This window comes from Sturnus vulgaris, chromosome 4, assembly GCF_052056855.1.
Source record: "Sturnus vulgaris isolate bStuVul1 chromosome 4, bStuVul1.hap1, whole genome shotgun sequence".
In the NCBI taxonomy this organism is placed as follows: Eukaryota; Metazoa; Chordata; class Aves; order Passeriformes; family Sturnidae; genus Sturnus; species Sturnus vulgaris.
In genome coordinates this window covers 18,730,270-18,744,773 of record NC_142246.1, presented here as the reverse complement: position 1 = coordinate 18,744,773, position 14,504 = coordinate 18,730,270, and the positions used below count along the sequence as shown (strand labels likewise).

Here is a 14,504-nt window from a genome sequence, read left to right as displayed (position 1 = left end):
CATCATTGCTAGTCTGTAGTGGGATTTTCAGTGTTAGTCTTTTCCTGGTCTAATCTTTAATCATCTGCTAGAGAGGAAGAATAGTAATTAATCTTGGTGAATATTTCTATTTCTCTGCTCTCACAACTCAGTAAGTTCTTTAGCAATCTCTAAAACTTAAAAATAAATCCTGCATTGGTTTTAGAATATTAACATCAAAAATTAATATTTTGTGGTGGTTTTAATAACAGGGAATACGGTAGGATGTCTTGAGGAGTTAGATGTTAGATAAAGCGCAAACTAACAAAATGTATCTCAAAATACATCAAAATTGGGAAAACTGCTCTGCCTTGTGAACTGAGAAACAGAGATCTCCACTCTCTGCTTTTTATGATAATCCACTGAAAAATGAGTCAGAGTGTAATTTTTCTTTTTTTCACTTTGAGCACTATTTGTGCATGAAGCCTTAAATTACATGCATATGCTTGGTTTAAATGCTTCTAACAGTACCACCCTCTTTTTCAATATACAGTTCTTAAGACCCCACTGCAAATGGCATCCACAGTTTCACTCCTTCAGGATATTTTTTAAATAAATGATTGAAACGCCTTTTATTCTCATAATCAGTATAAATTTAAAGCCAAGCATATTTGAGGATTATTTGGTTTAATAATTATGACAGTTTTATAAAACAGGACAAAGCTGTGGAACTTTGGAATTATATGATTGTCTTATGTTGTGCTTGCATTGGCAAGTAATTCAGTGTGATAGGAACAGATCAGGAGAGCAAAAAATTGGAACAGAGACCCTTAAATCTACATTATACAGTTCATTTCTGCACCTGCTTGCCCTTTTCCAATCAGAGGCTCTAACTCTGAGACAGGCTTAGCCTGGGAACATATTATCTGAGATCTGGTGCCCAAGGTTTTCAGGTTACCATGCCACAGCTCATAATCAGATACAATTCTGAGACCCTTAGCTATGTTCAAGAAAACACTACCACTCAGGAGATTCCTAACAATACTTCCCACAGAGAGAAACAACCCCTTTCAGGACAAAATTCACCCCAGTGTGAAACATCTGCCAGAGAGGTACAAGCTGGAACCTACTTTTTGCTATATATACACCATGGAAGTTCAATCAACTAGCCTAGCTATCTAATATCCTGAATATCAAATTTAGAAAGCATACAACCAAATAGCTCCTACTCCATCACTGTATCATTTTTTGTTTGAATTAGTGTTAAACCAGGTGCAAAATAATAGTGACAATGTTCATACAAACTGGTAAACAATACTTATTTTTTAAAATAATTTTCTTTACAGAAAAATTTTAAAAATAGGCAATGATTAATCACAAATGAAAAGGAGGAGACAGAAGAATAGTAAATCAAAGGGAAAGAGGAAAAAAAACATTGGGTGAAAGTGAAAAAGAAATTGTGTTAACCCAAAATGTTTCATTCAAATTCACATACAACATACTTTCATAAATTCATGCAAATTTTTAGCTTTTTCATTTTTCATTTTAGTTTAGGAAATCAAACATAATTAAATTCAAATTTTGAATTTTTATATTTTCATTATATGTTTCCTTTTTCTCTTAAATTTTTTGTTGCATACAATTATTTGTTTTGCTTGACTAAATTTTCAGATAATTTAATCCCTGTAAAACTTACTTTTATTATGCATAGGAAAATTTTGTCTCACTTCTTTCAAAACACCAATTTTAAATTGTATATACACATACAGAGAGAATTTTTCTAGTAGTTATAGAGAAAATTTTATCTTCAGTCTTTTATACTCGAAGTAGTGTTGGAGGGTGTTCTTGCTCATTCTAACATTAAAAAAATTGTACTTTGGTGAAAAATGGTATACCATACACATTTGAGACCTGTTATTTTCAATAACAATGTGACAGAAGTACTCATTGCAGACTAGAAATAACTTACTCCAACAGTTTGCCATGGCAGAGTTCACACTGAGTGTTGAGATGCTGACAACAGAGAAAGCAAATACAGATGTCTCATTTACAGTAGATGGCATTCATCAAAATAGTGTATTTCCAAGACTCAGTATTGTTTCTGCTCAACCTGCAAGTTCAAGGTAGCATCTTTAACACAAAAACAGTCAAGCAAATACCTCCCTTAGCTGGCTGCACTGTTCATTTCCCACCTCTGCAATAAATCTAATCTATTTTAGGAACACTTATTCAACTTCCACATCATACTTAGGTTTCAGATGTCATCCATGGGTTAGTGGAAATGTGCAAAGGTACCTGAACTTGAGTTAAAAAGCTTTTCTAAAGAAACATGGTTTTGTCAACCAGACAAATGTTGTCTCTTACTAATTTTTCCAGATTAAAGGAAAGTATTTTGGTAATAAGTATGGGTCAGATATCTGAAGAGTGTAAATCAGAAGATGCCTTCCAAGTCCTAGCTAGTTTTATTCCCAGATAAGGGAGTGATTTACATTATCTTGGGACTTTTACAGTCTGTGTATTTTATTGTTCTCTTCTCAAGAAACAGTTAAAGTAACACTTCTTATATTTTTAATACTGTAATGAATTCGTAAGATGGAAAGTTCTAGTGAATTAGACAGGCAGAAATAGTCTGAAAGGTTTTGGAATAACTAGAAAATTATGCAAACATAACATTTTTTAATGAAATGGGGATTTTCAAAACTATAGAAATCCTAATCTTTTAACCAACACCTACAAAAGCTGAGCTATCTGAAACATTTAACTGCTTGAAAAGCAGTGATTTGTGCACACATCCATACTAGTACAGCACTCCATCTGACTTCATGTTGCAGGACAGGATCAGCTTAAGCAGAACTACTCGTGGACTGATAGTTGTATTAGCACCTTTAGTCTACTACAAATGCAAGAATACATACACAAATAGTGGGCATGACAATGAAGGAATGTTTTGGGAAAAAAGCTTTCCATATTTTCGAAAAAATGTCTCATAACTTTTTAAATCACTTACAAGCTCAATGGTCTTTTCACAAGGCTCATCTAACCCAACATATTCTGATTTGGAGATGTAGTCCATGTGATGGGGACAAGTGGCCTTACTGACTACTGTCTACATGCTACCAGTGGCTACAGCCATGCCTATCTTAGAAACAAGACAGTCACCTCAACTGGTGGCATGTTTTGTGTGAGGCACAGTTTAGAACTAATATAGATTCTGTGGTTTTTAACCTGACTTGTTACTGGTGTTATTTCACACAGAACAGGCATGTTTGATGCATATATTGGTTCAGATCAGAAAAAATTCATGTGTCCCTCTCTTCAATCTGCTATGTGAAAAATATTAATGTAAATTCATCTTGTAAAATTATATTTTCTCATTACTATTTGTATTTTTACAATAAAGTTTTATTTCATGAACTTTAATGGTGAAGGTCCTAGAAGATTTTCCTCAAACAATTTTTACAGGAATTTTCATTATTTCATTTTGTTTCATAGAAATATTGATCTTGATGTATTGAAGGACCATATTTGCATTCCCTGAAGCTGTTTGTTAATGGATTTTTCTCTTTCCAATTGAAGGACAATAAGCATTAGCAAGCATTCAGATTAAGTCTGAAGGTGGGATTTTCAGGCATCTAGGCTAAGCAGACATCTAGTTTTTCTCCAAAAGCAAAGTAGTGAGAAAGGCATCTCTAAAAGTCAGTACAACCTGCTGTGTGGAATAACTACTTTAGCATGGAAGTGTCCTTGTAGAGGCATATCTCTATGATTATTTAAAGGAGCCCAGGTGAACAACTTAAAGTAGGTCTCTAAGTTTGAGACAGCTAATGATGGGTAAGATGAAAAGGCCGAATTCTGTGACCTTTTATTTTGTACTATTAAATCTTATTACAATTCTATTACCCTGGTCCTCAAGGTGTCTTAACTCTACACAATATTCAAGTGCTGCTTTGTATTTATAGTTCCTCTCACCTTTATGCCATCTGCAAATTTCATTAAGACATTTTTAGTTTTTGTGCCAGGGTCATAAATGAATATATTAAATTACATCAATTCTGAGCCAAGCTTTGAGAAACTCCACTGGTAACCTACTTTCAGTCCAACATTTTGCTTTTCAGAATAGGCATAGCATATACTTCTATTTCCTTTAGCCAAAGTCTTATACAGTGTGAAAAACTTGCATTGCTTTGAATCCTTCTAGGCTAGAGTCTTCGTTTTGATTTGCCAATTAAATATCAAAAATGTATAAAATTCAGAATTAAATACTGGAACACATGATTCATGAAAATTGATAAAAGGACATTTAAATGATCTGTTAAAAACTTCAGGAGTGTAATTCCGTTGTCTACACATGAAACAGAAAACAAAACATGTCCATATCACAACATAGAGCTGAAATAGTTTTACTGAATATTTAAGATATATAAGTCAGACAGATACCTATAATCATTGTATAGGCTCCCTACAGTTACTCCAAAGGCCTGAAGGAAGAGTCTGTGGCTTGGCTTTCATTGACTATGCAGGGAGCATAATGATTTGGCTAGACCTGACGCCTTTTTTGCGTTTTTTGACAGCTAAATTTAGCAGGTTATTGTGGACAATGACCATCAAAGTCCCATCTGAAATATATTTAAAACTTTATAATCCTAAAATACAATGAATATGACCAAGTGAATAGATCAGTGTACTCAGTATTACTTCAATCTCTAAGTAGTGATACATTACACCTGCTGGTTTTACATCCACCATTTAGAGAAAATGAGTTACGATTTGCATCATTAACTGTGATTACAGCTTCAAAAATAGACCTATAATGGTTATATTCCCCATTTTCTGCTAGAAGAGAATTCAAAGATAGGTGCTATAAAATAGATTATTTTAAGTTTTTCTTAGAATACTACTACTTTACAGAATTGAATGGGGTATTTCAGGTTGTTGATCTATGTTTAGTCTGGCTGTGTTAGGAATACAAAACAGGCAAAGTGTTTCAGAGCACCTGTGCAATAAAAATACACTATGCAAAGACAGGTATGTACTAGTCAAGAGGGATATATAAGAGAACCAAAATGAAGGTCTCTGGTAACCTGAAAAAAGGGGTACAAGTACTTCTTTGGGATAATTCATCACTTTCCCATTGTCATGGTTTAATGTCAGTTGGCAACAAAGTACCATACAGACACTTACTTACATTCCACCCTTCCACCCCTCCATGAGATAGTAAGGAAAATTTTTTAAAAAAGTAAAACCCATATTTTGGGACAACAACAGTTTAATAGATGAAAACAAATAATAATAATAATAATGACAATGACAATGATAATGGTAATAATTAACATAGTAATGAAAAGAGAGACAACAAAAAGAGACTGAGAAATAAAACCAAGGAAGGGCAAGCGACACACAATATAGTTGCTTACAACCCACTGACTGATACCCTGCCTGTCCCTGAGCAGATCTGTGGCTCTCAGCTCTCAGCAGTTTCTATACTGGGCATGACATTCTATGGTATGGAATACCCCTTTGGCCACTTTGGGTCAGCTATCCTAGCCATGCTACCTCCCATATGCTTATGCACTTGCTCACCAGCAGAACATGAGACACAAGAAGTCCTTGATTTAGAGCAAGTTACTTTGCAACAGTTAAAATATCGATGTGTTATCAACGTTACTCTTCTAGTAAAACGAAATCACAGATTACTGTACTAGCTACTGTGAAGAAAATTAACTCTGTTCCAGCTGAAACCAGGACACCCATGATTAGTGAGATGCTGTCCAGAGAAAGAAAAAAGATACATAAAGTTCAAATGTCTGAATGGGCACTTAGCTGAGGACACATAGCTGAGTTATTGGCATCTTTTTTAGGATACATACAGATAAAAAGAAACCAGTGCTATTTTTCACCATTGCTCATTCATTACAGCACACACAAGAAAACAGGATATCTGGCATTTTCTGAGTGCAGCTGCAGTTTCACAGAGGAACCATTTCGGGATCGAGTTGCTCCTTAGCACTGTTCTTCTCAAGCATCACTCACTTGAAGATAAGCAAGGGTACAAGAAGGAATGAGAATCTCCATTAATCCTAAATAGTCATTGGCAATGTGTCTGCCCCACGGTAATATCACAGTTTTAAGGGTGACAGATATTAATACAGACTTCTGTACTAAATCTCTTCTGATATCACTGTATTTGCAGTCTCTTAGCTATTAACTCCTACCCTAGAGGCCCAGACACCCTGAGACTCTGCCACCACCCTTCCCCTCTCTCCATTCAAGGCCTATAGCATTCTGGAGCTGTTTTTCAGGAGTATTTTGGAGTAGGCAGGAAAAAGGGTCCCTTTTGCTTTAACTGCTGTCTCAGTCAGCAGCTCTCCTTGTTATCTACAGCAAAATATCAAAGTTAAAAACAGTTGTATACGTGCAGCTCTGCTAGGCAGACAGTGGACTCCATGAAGGACTGGTTGAGGGAGACAAGTTGGTTGGTCTAGACACTCATGCATGTGAATTTCAGAGTGGGTGATAAAAAAAATCAGTCCTAGAGCTTCCAGCAGCACATACTACTGAAATTTTCCCTGTGAAATGAAATCAATCAAAACTTGCCTTTAAGTATTCAGTGAGGCAAGATCAATTGTAAAGTGAGGAAATGCATCACTGAAGAGAGAGATAGCTTAGCTAATCTACATAGTTTCCCAGAACTCCTTTGCCCTTTGTGGAAAATACCTAATATCAGGAAATGTGCTAATAACATGACTTTTTTTCCTCTGCACAGTAACACTATGCCAAATCTACACTTTATAATCCATTTCAAAGTCTTCGTTTTCAGAGTATTTTCTCAATGATATTTGATTACTCTGGATTCTGGAAATTCTTTGACTTCTTCTAATAGCTAGCAACCCATGGAATAGTCTTTTAAGTGTAGAAATTGACAAATTCCTTTTAAAAACCCAAACATAACCCTCAAAACCAAAACAAAGCGTTTCCATTTTTCACAGTTATTTTTCCAGTGAAGGAAATGAAAGAAGTTCTTAAATTCATTCTCATTCAAAATGAAAACTTTTTTGAAATATCAAAATTTCTTCTAGAAGGGATCTTCAGAGTGTCAGTCAGCTCTGCCTGAAAGTACCTTTCTGAATTCATTCAACCACAGAAGCAAATCTGTGATTCTTTTCAAGGGTTCTGAAAAGTTGTATTGTATTTTCACTTTAAAATGCACATTAAAGCATTACATGTGCTCCAATGTGCATTCTCAGCAACAAAAATGCTTTTAACCCTCAACTCTTAAAAGCAGCTGCAGGGATTTGCTCCCCAGAGAAGACAGTCTTAAAAAGGCCAATGGAATTTATAGGTTCCTGGGGGACCATGCCAGGCTTGTTTGGATTGTCTCTGGGGTTTTTCCATGCAGTTCAGCTGAGGAAAGTGCAATTTGTTTCTTACATTGCTGATCATTCTTTTTTAACCAATTCAGCAAGTACAAATAGCAGAAAAAAAGCAGAATAACCACCCAACATAGGAAACATCTAAAGTGCACACACTTCCATTCTACAATTATACCTCCAATAATTGTACTGATCAGAATTTCCCCTGCATGTATAAGCTAGTAAGGATTATAAATTTTTTTTCTTTCCATCAGAAATTACATTCACCATCACTCGCTAGACTGTTAGGTTTCTCTATTCATGTCTCATGGGAAACAGCCAGAAGGAATTGTGGGTTAGCTGAAGCTCTTGGTCACCCATGTCACCAAGGTACCTCAATCAATAGCAAACTTTCAGTTATGTTCTGTGCAACCATGAGAAGAGATTTTAAAAATCTGTAAGAAAGTACTTTAAAATCTTTTTTTCCCCTCCTCCCCCCAGGATTTGGAATGCTACATTAATTTCTTTAGCACATAATCAAAGTTGGTATGAACACCACTTTAGCTTTCATCTGTGAAGTACAATACAAATTGCTCAATAGGAAGTTCTTGTGATGATTTATTTGGAGTGACGGAGAGAAGCCTTAACTAAAATTATAATCCTATTTAAAGACATTGAGCATACACTTTACCAAACAGTCCCTGATACAATTATTTCTCACTTAAAGTAAATAAAATAGAAAAGAGTTGATCATTAAAATGGTTATATGAGTCACTAAGTCAGACATTCAGAGGCAGAAATAGAACATAGATAGTCAGGTCTTGGTCCAGCATCCAGATGTTTTTTGTGGAATACTCTTATGGTTTTTCTTTCTTTTTTATTTTTAACATTTTCTTCACTGGTCTGAAAAAGGCAGTTATAAAACTCTCATCAGAAAGCATTTTCACACTACATTCTAACAGCTCTAGCACAGTTAGAGGGCAACAATAACTCCAGTTTAGCTTCACTTTTAGAAAAGATTGGAAAGAAAGCCAGGAGACACCCTTTAGTTTATTCTTATCTCTAATATAGTCTATTCACTAGCGTGCCATGGCTTTTACCTTCAGTTCTCAGCACAGCCTTTGCATATCCTAATATGAAAATGCAAGTATAAATTTATCTGTATTCCCATCACAAAAAGGTGACATATTCTTTTAGTTTAAAAAAATAAAGCATTAGTAAAAATATAACATTGCATAGTTTTACAATATTTTTCCTTCTTACCAAAGGCAGAGATTTCAACTACATCTATTTTCATTGAAAGTAAGAGTTAAAATTCTGAGTTGAGCAATAGCAATGCATTGGAATGATAATAATTGTAACTAGAATCAAAATTGTACCGAGCCAATTCCCATTATAATTGAAAAATATACTCTTGTCCTACTAATAAAAGTAAAATGTAAATATCTAAATCAATGACACAGTGATATGTCTTACTTCAGCTTTGCAAATGCTACTGTAGTCATTCTGGAATGCACTATTTCATAATCAGTCAATAAAGGATGCATCACAACTTTCAGTATCCTTTCCTCTCCTCCAGTTATCTCTACATACATTATCTCTAACAGATTTTTGAATATAGCAATCTCCTCGAACTGCATGATTTAGTTTTATGGCACAGTCACTATGTCAGACATACTAAATACACGTTTTTATGTTCATGCATACCACCTTGGACACAAAATGAGAAAGAATGCCTAACAATGTGAAATAGGTCAGCTTCAGATGTGATTTCTATCAAAAATAAAGAAAAATTACTAACTTTTCCTTATGAAATATTTACAAAACATTAGGGAAAACATGAAAGAGCACAATACCTGAAGAAAGGTCCATGGACCAGAATTTTTTTCCATTATATATTTACAATTCCATAACAAGAGATTACAAAGTCACGAAACTGAATTATTACATACAAACTAAATGTAGTAATATATAACCATTAAATTATGCTGCTGTCATCATATAAAGATAAGCACTGCTAGTTCTTAGGGCTGAGTTGAAGCCATATTCTTGTTTTTAAATTCTGTTGTGGGAAAACATGAGGATAATGAAGTGACAATAAAAAGATGCTGTGATGTTAGCAAGGCTAGGAAACAGGCTTAGGAAACACATCAAGAAATTTTACACAAATTGAGATTAAGTTAACTTTTACTAGAAAATACTGAACTGCTTTGCAAGGTAAAAAATCTTGTAAACAGAAGATCAAGACAGTCTAATCTGATTATTGGGAATATATCCACTTTATTGTATAGAGCCTGGGGAATTATAAACCTGTACAGTAAAAATGTGTTTGTTTTTTTCTCAAGAAGATAACAGCATATGAAATTATTGATAGAAACCAAAACTGAAATCTGAGTATCTTAAAAGTGGATGTCATGGCATGGAACTTTTATGTGTTTATGTGTTCTAAATACATCTACAGATCAAAAAATGTAGTAATGAGAAGGGATAGCTTGGAGATTATTACAACTTGACTGTCCAATTATTATGGTTATGGACAAAGACCAATGGAGTCCCCAGTTAAGCGCATCCACAAGTGGAAAGGTATATAATCTGTTATATTATCTCAGGAAGCCATCAACCCCTTGATCAAAATACCAAAATGTTACACTGCCTCCCCAGTGTGAAGACTTACACTGTGATAAGGAGACATGATGGTTTTACTGCTAGAGCCACAACTTCTGAGAACAAATAACAAAAAATAAGGGTTTTGAAGCAATTTGTGTTTTTCTTACCGCTCAACAGGCTTTTAACATGCCATTAAATATGCATAAAGGGTTTTTCATTATCACTATGTCTGCTCAGAGTGAAGTAGGAAGAAGCCTTAGTATTTGGAAGAAAACATAAGGGCACTCTAAGGACAGTTAGATCAGCTAGTGGTATAGGAGGTCTTCATATATTTCATTTATAAAACCACAGCCAATTCAACTGTTGTTATGAATTTCATAAACATCAAATTAAAAATAGCTCTTCTACTGCAAAAGAAATTCCAGTTCTTGGAATATCTAGACCATAGCATATAGAGAATTAATTTTCTAAATATTATTTATGCTTCACCTGTTGGAGCAGTGTAAGGAGGCACCAACTAGAGTATGAGAAGGTGCAAAAGAAGGGGAAGAATTATATAGAATGATCAAAGAGGATGTAATGAAACCATCTGAAATCAGTTTAAGAAAGCAGAAAAAAAGAAAGGAATCTTTAAAAGACTTTGTTGTCAGTGAGTTCTAACAAGCAATAGAACAAAGAGAAAACAATAAAAGGTACAAATGTTGCCACTTGTGGCATTTAGAATGGGAAAAATATTAGCACAGGAAATGCTTACTAGGGAAAACATGATATACTGAAGACAGGAAGAACCTAAAAAGCTGGAAAGCTGGATTCTAAACTGAATGTGAGTTGCTGTTATCTTGCAAGTGTGCAGAGAAGACGCTTTAGTTATTCTTGCTCTGTTGGCTTGTATTGGGAACTTTATAAGGTCTAGACTACAAGTTCTCTTTTAACATATGCTTATAGCATGTCTGACACAACACAGCTTTAACTTCCTCTCAAACTGTGCCTCTTTGTAGCATGGAAATAATGAATACTCTTTTCATTTATTTCGCAGAGCAGAAACTTGATACAGTGAGATTTTGGGATTTTTAGGCTTTATACTTTTAACATGAAAAGTCAATTAAAATACTATTAGCAGCAGTGGAATAAATTAGTTTATTATAATTAGTGGTATAATTAGTTTATTAGTATTTTTTAGTTTAAACATAGACTGGATAAAACAGAGTTGATGAGACTAGCTTATAGAAGTAGCTACAGAATATATGCTTCTCCAGGCAGGGAAGATGATGTTTGACACTTCAGGGATTCTGCTCAAAAGAATACCATTGGCAGCAGTCCTAGAAAAAAGAGGGATCCAGAAGAGTGGTTTGATTTTTGTGGATCAGCTTTTCCAAGACCAAGAGCACTTAATTAGAAGCTGCAGAAAATCAAGCAAAGATGGCAGGAGGCCTGCTCAGATTAGCAAGAAGCTTCTGACTGAGCTCAGATATCAAAAGGAAGCATGCAAAAAATAGAAGAAAATTTGAATCACCCAGGAATATAGAGCTATTGAATGCTTGGTCACACAGGGACTATGCAGGGATGTGGTCATAAAAGTCAAAGCCCACCTGGAGCTAAATCTGGAGAGGAATGTAAAGAGTAAAAACAAAGGCTTCTACAGATACATGAGCAGCAAAGAGGAGGGAAAATGTGGGCCTACTTCTCAACGGAGTAGGGAACCTGGTAAAAAAGGACGTAAAAAGCTGAGGTACTCCATGCCTTCTTTGCCTCAGTCATCAATGGGAATATTTGCCTACAAGAATCCCAGGGCCCTGAGAATGACAGGAAAATCTGGAGCAAGGAAAGTACCCTCTGTGGAGAAGCACTGAGGGAGTTGATCAACATCATTGTAAGGCCACTTTGGTTATCTTTGAAAGGCCATGCCAATGGGGAAAGAGAGGGGGGATCCCTGAGGACTTGCAGTAAGAAAATATCACTCCAATTTTGAGGAACGGAATGGAGGAAGATTTGGAGGACCTCAAAGTGATCACCTCAAACCCTTGGAAAATGATGGAACAGCTAAACATGGAAGCCACTTTTAGACATGAAGGACAGAAAGGTGACTGAGGTTCAGTCAACACAGCTTTACCAGGGTCCTGACTACTGTGAAATGACTCATTCAGTAGCCAAGGAGAGAACAGCAGATGTTGTTTATCTTGACTTGAGTCTCCTGTGAAATTCTGGTGAAATATGTGCTTGATAAATGAACAGTGAGTTGAAAACTGTCTGTACTGCTAGGTTTGAAGACTTATCATCAGAGAAGGAAGTCCAGCTGGAGGTCAGCCATTCATGATAAACCCAATGGGTCAGCACCGGGGTAACACTGTTTATCATCTTTTTTAATTATATAGATGAATGTACCCCCAGCAATTATGTATAATTCACAAGACTGGGAAGGGCACCTGATAATACCAGAAAAGTTATGCTGTCATTCAGAGGAAGCTCAGGAAGCTGGAAAAATGGGTTGACAGGGATCTTATGAAATTCAGCAAAGGGAAGACATCTGGAAGACATATGGAAGAACACCATAGAAACGTGCAGGGACCAGGTGACTGGAGGATGACACTGATGGATAGCAAGCTGAACACAAGTCAGCCATCTGCCCTTAGAGCAAAGCAGGCAGTAGCTTCCTGCACTGCATTAGGAAGAGTGTTGCCAAGAGCTCACAGGATGTGATCCTTCCCCTCTGTACAGTACTGGTGAAGCCTTACCTGAAGTGCTGTGTCTAGTGCTGGGAGATATGGCAATATTGGAGAGAGTCCAGTGAAAGGCTACTAAGATGATTAAGGGACTGGACTAACCAGCCTATGAGGAAAAGCAGAGACAACTGTAACAGCTTAGCCTGAAAAACAGAAGGCTCAGGAATCTAATCAGTGTCTACCAATACCAGACAGGAGGAAGTAAAGAAAGAGCCAGGCTCTCGTTCATGCCACCCTGGAAATAATTGAGAGTAAATGGCCACAAACTAAACACAGGAAATTCTATTGCATCATAAGAGAACATATTTTTACTCTGAGGCTGACTGAACATAAGAACAGCTTGCCCAGAAAGGATTTGCAGTCCCCATCCCCAGAGATATTAAAAAACTGTCTGGATATGGCCTTGATCAACCAGCCTTAGGTGACTGCTTGGAGTAGGTGCATTGCACAAGAAAATATCCAGAGGCCCCTTCCAACCTCAGCAATTCTCTGATTCTGCATTTTATACAGTTATTACACTCTGAAGAGTCAGAAGCATAGAAGACTGTTTTTCAGCTCCAATGCTTCCAATGATGTTAAGTAAATTTACATTTGATGAGGATCTGGCTAAGAGAGCTTTAGAGCATTAGATGGAACAATTCTCATATAAGCAAAACTAGCAAACAGCATAAGAAAATGAGACTGAGTCAAAGAGACTGCTGACATTTAGAGCATGCTTCTCACAGCTAACATTTGAGTTTAAGGAAGGAAAAATGAATTGATGATTACTATTAATGGGAATGGTGGGGAAACATAAAGGAGTGTTGGAGAAAGTGCATGCATGTGGAAAGATGTGAAGTAGAGATATCCTACACTTCCTAACTTAGGAGGAATGCAAAATGTTTTAAAACAGACAGCATAATGTCGTAAACGGAAGAAGCAGGATCAGTGGAGGTTGCCCAAAAAACAATTTTAGTAAGCACTAACAAAAGGATAAGCCACACACCATATAGAACAATCTCCAAAGACCCGTAATGGGGTAAGCATAACAATATATAGACTGTTACAGCACTGCCAGAGGGCAGTGAACTAATAAACAATTATGTTGCCTTATATGTAAAATATTGCTAACCAATCATTAACAAGAACTAAGAACATTACCTTATTTGGTGCAACCACATTAACATAATCGTTCCCACAATTCCATTCTCCTCTCCATAAACTATCCAGATGTTTCCTTTCTTAGCATCTTGTTTCCCACAGTCTTAGATTGATTTTTACCTCATTGTCTACCAGGGGCAATCCACTCTCGACCCCCAGTCGCCCAGCTCTCACAGCATAATACATCCAGAGAAACAGAATGCTGTAAGTAAGAATCCAAAAGACAGTGAGACTTTAATGACAAGAAGGATAGGAGGGGGTCATAGCCATTTCTTCTAATAAAGCTGTTGTTGGTTCTAATCTTTATTTCTAATTTGCTGTCCCTTTAACATTCATGGAAATAGCCAAATGCTCTGCTTCTTCAAATAAGGATCCTGAGATATCACAGGATGGCAGGAGAACTTCAGGGAATAATGCTAACTCAATATAAATTTAGCTGCTCTATATATGCAAAGGAGACAGCTTCTTCCTTTCTGTATTCTTGCTGGCCTATGGTAGAAGATTGTAAATTCCTCCCTTGAAATCATTCATTTCCAAATTAGTATTGATACGAGACACTATGCATTCAGCAAATCAGCAGATAAAAAATACTTAAAAGTTAAAGTGGTTCACTTACAATTCTCCATCATCTGTGTACTTCAAACAAGCAAATTACTCAGTAAATTCTTCTAAAATCCTTCTCTTGAGATTCAATCCTTTTTCATTGTCAAATATATTAAAGTTGATTTCT

The 14,504-nt window shown here is 36.0% G+C and overlaps 1 long non-coding RNA gene across 1 annotated transcript in view; it reads right to left on the bottom strand.

The window, feature by feature from the left end:
• LOC106850012 (uncharacterized) overlaps positions 1 to 14,504 on the bottom strand; it is a 63,327-nt gene that overhangs the window by 29,888 nt on the left and 18,935 nt on the right. The window contains exon 4 of the long non-coding RNA XR_015803049.1: positions 13,895 to 13,976. This is a non-coding gene — a long non-coding RNA (uncharacterized LOC106850012). The remainder of the gene's footprint in view (positions 1 to 13,894; positions 13,977 to 14,504) is intronic.